Source organism: Emys orbicularis, chromosome 13 (genome assembly GCF_028017835.1).
Source record: "Emys orbicularis isolate rEmyOrb1 chromosome 13, rEmyOrb1.hap1, whole genome shotgun sequence".
NCBI classification, from domain to species: Eukaryota; Metazoa; Chordata; order Testudines; family Emydidae; genus Emys; species Emys orbicularis.
The window spans coordinates 16995752-16999692 of record NC_088695.1 but is presented as its reverse complement, the minus strand read 5'-3'; the positions used below and the strand labels follow the sequence as shown (position 1 = coordinate 16999692).

At 44.5% G+C, this 3941-nt stretch overlaps 1 pseudogene; it reads left to right on the top strand.

Moving 5' to 3' along the window:
• Positions 1 to 1009: 1009 nt before the first annotated feature.
• Positions 1010 to 2024, top strand: LOC135888435 (olfactory receptor 6N1-like; annotated as a pseudogene).
• The last annotated feature ends 1917 nt before the right edge of the window (positions 2025 to 3941 follow it).

Here is a 3941-nt window from a genome sequence, read left to right as displayed (position 1 = left end):
TTTCACAGACATGGAGCGTGAGATCCATGTCTTGTGACAGGTCCTCAGTTGGAGATCTTCCCCACTGACAAAAATGGAGCTGCCTTGATTTACACCAGCTGGGGATCTGGCTCATGTGTGCCCCAATGGGGTGGCGAGTGGTGATAGAGTCTTATTACCCCAGATCACGCATGCCACAATGTTTCTAGACTCCAAGTTCAGGGACAGCATCTTCCCCCGCCCTGAGTGCCTTTCTTGTTCCTGTATTATCATCCCACAATCATTATGGCGTGGGGAGGGTCACTCCCCAGTTAGGGTTGCATATGAACATGCTTTTGTCCCTTCCTAAGATCCACCCTACAAAGAGCTGTTTTTTATTACTGCTACATAGTGAACATTAGGAAACAGAAAAGGCATTGCCAGTCACTTACCATGTCACCATCACCACCAGAGAAACTAAGGGAAAATTTACTCCACTTCATAATTTATGGCATGAACTGATCTCTTGTGAGGGGGTGAAAATTGTTCTTTTTCCTACAGGGCACTGAAATGCTGAATATACCAGGATATATTTGTAGAATTAATAGAAATAAATCTAACAGAAGGTCATTGCCTAAGGACTCTAAACTGCATTGAAAAATCTCAGTCCAAGATTTTAGTTGTTTGATTTTGACTCCTAAGACATGGCATGATTCTGGTCATTGCCAGAAATGAAATACAGCATTTAAGCATCATTGTTAAGCTCTAAGATGTCACTAGAGGGAATATCATAGTAGATAAAGAAATATTCTGATCCGCTATATCAGTACTCGGCTACCAGAGATATGGGCTGTTTCAGTAGTGATTGCTCTGATCATGGCAGACGATGGTTTACATGGATACAAATGTTCTGTTCTCAAATTGAGACTTCTGGCACTTTGCTCTGAACTCTACATTTAGGTTTAAAATTTCAGCCTGTAATCTGGAAAGGAAGGGGAGTTTCTGAATACTTATGGAATTAATTAATGCAACTTGACTAACCTTAAACTCTATGTTCTTCCAATTCAATTACACAGTTTTATTGTTCCTGGACTCAAACAATGGCAGACAGAGACTGGGGAAACCAAACGGCCATCAAAGAATTCATCATTCTGGGATTCGGGGATCTCCCTGACCTGCAAATTCTTCTCTTCCTGATGTTCCAAGTCATCTACATGGCAACCATGGCTGGGAACACCCTCATTGTGGTGCTTATTGTGGCTAACCAGCACCTTCACACCCCCATGTACTTCTTCCTGGGCAACTTGTCCTGCCTGGAGACCTGCTACACCTCAACCATCCTGCCCAGGTTGCTGGCCAGTCTCCTGACTGGGGACAAAACCATCTCAGTCAGTGGCTGCATCATACAACTGTATTTCTTTGGTTCTCTGGCATGTACAGAATGCTATCTCCTAGCAGCAATGTCTTATGATCGGTATTTAGCGATATGTAAACCCCTGCACTATTCAACTCTAATGAATATCAAGTTTTGCCTTCAGTTGGCTGCTGGGTCATGGTTAAATGGCTGTTTGGCTACTGCTATCTTTGTCTTATTCCTATCACAGTTAATATTCTGTGGCACAAATGAAATTGACCATTTCTATTGTGATTCCATCCCACTGATAGAACTCTCCTGCACTGATACCCACCAGGTCATATTGCTGGCTTTCATATTAGTCTCTGTATTCACCCTGCCTCCATTCCTACTAACCCTGACATCCTACATGTGTATCATCGCCACCATTCTGAGAATCCCTTCCACCACCGGGAGGCAAAAAGCCTTTTCCACCTGCTCCTCTCACCTCATTGTGGTGACAATTTTCTATGGATCCATAATGATTGTATACCTGCTACCGAAACATGATACACTGAGAAACCTGAACAAAGTGCTCTCTCTTTGCTACACGGTCCTGACTCCCGTGGTAAACCCCCTCATCTACAGCCTGAGAAACAGAGAGGTGAAAGAAGCCTTGTGCAAAGCAGTCAGTAAATATGTGGCTTTCACCAAAACTTGCAGAGACTCCTAGAGAATAACTTAGCCTGAGGTTTTCAAAGCTTCCCGGGTGTTTTAAGCAATCAGCCCCCCATTAAAATTAAGTTGAAAACTCCCATTGAAAATCTCAGCACTAATGTGAAAAAGAAATGGAGATGATCTGCATGGAGTTACTGAGACAGTCTTTGTGGTCCCCCGCTGTGTCCATGTAACACAATTTTCAGGAAAGTGAGGATGTTGACAGCTCTGTCACTCTCTCATGTTCAGCACTGATACGCACAGTATGATGGTATTTTTCTCCAGGGTGTTGACTAAATGTTCACCCTATGTATGTACAGCCTCTGAAACTGCACAGAGCTGACATTGTGTAAGGCACAAAATCCACTAACAATGAAAGCAAATCCCTGGGTATATCCCCTGTTCACTGTTTCTCTATGTAAGATAATAAAGTCTTGTAATCAAATTCAGACAGTCTAATACAAACAAAACACAATGGGTGACATCATCATATTTGTTGCTACAGATCGTTTCTTATGCCCCTAAGGATACAACGCAGAATCCAGCTAGAGCTCAGGTCACTGTTGTCCATCTAAGTGGAAGGACCAGGGAGAGAGGTGGCCATAACCATGGTAGCATCATAGAGTTTTTAACTGGGCACCAGGTGGAGCGGAGACCAATTATTAACCATTTTTTTATATGCATAAAAAAGCCATTTTTGATCAAAATAAATGTTTGGACAATAAAAATAGTAACTCCTGGTGCAGCATAGGTGGGGATGTAAGCCTGGGAAATTTGCCGCCCCTGAAATTGTGCTCCTTGCCATCACAGCCCTCTGCAAACTGTTGTCAGTTGGCGTGCATGCCTGCTTTCTCCGTATGTTGTCCCAGCCCTGCACAGACAGTTGGTTCAGCAGACCTCGATAGTACTACCAAGAAAGAAAGACCACAGGCACAGTTTGGTGACAAAGGCACTCAGCCAGGTTTATTGCCCTCAAGGCACAGTTCTAGCATCCTGATTCTGTGGTTACAGATACACTAATACACGAGTGCCCAGTGCCAAGGAGCAGCTCAGTCAGCAGTGGGAATTTCTGCCTTCCCCTGGGCCGCACAAAGGGTTAAATTGAGGTACCCCGACATTTATAGACTGAGACAAACAACTTACATACCACCTCATGTGTTTCATGACATCTGCTTGTTACCTCCCCTTGTACTTTGCTCCAGGTGTCTCGGGCAAAACATCCCTATTCATCACTTCTGTCAAACCCTCTTATCTGGTATTAGGTCAGGAGGATGTGCCTGGGCTAATCTCCTGGAGTGAGTTCACACACATACCCAGTGTCTGTTGCTTCTTAGGAGTGCCTGTGTGTTAGCAGTGATAGTAATACCTTTGCCTAGGAAATGTATCGGATAGTGAAGTTGTAAGCATCTGATGTACTACATGGCCTGACTTTGGTTCACGGCGTGGCCGGTGATGACACAAAAAGCTCCCTCTCAGAATGCCCATCAGAACTGAGCAGGTGCAGTAACATCCGCTGTTGCAGCTGCCCTCACTCTGCCCTTACTTGGAGTCAGACTTTGCTGCCTGGTCTTTGGAGGTATTAAAAAGGGGCAAAGGGGGGAGAGGGGCTAACAGTTGACCCCCTGCTGTTCTTGCAAATATAGGGGTGTGCAGGGGGCAGAGGCTTTTTTAGTTCTCCTCACAGGACACTGCATGTCAGTGCTGGAGAAGAGGGCAGATTCCTGGGGCTGTGTTCTTAAAGGTGCAGGCATCCCAATTCCTAGACTGTCAATGCTTAGACACCGCAGCGTCTCTCTGTCTTATATAAATGCTGAGGTGCTACTTTACTGTTACAGCCAGGAGACTTAATGCTGTGAAATATTGTACATACACCCCCTCCCTCAAACTCTGCCTCACACATTTTGAGTATTCTATCAGTTTCTATGTCTATATG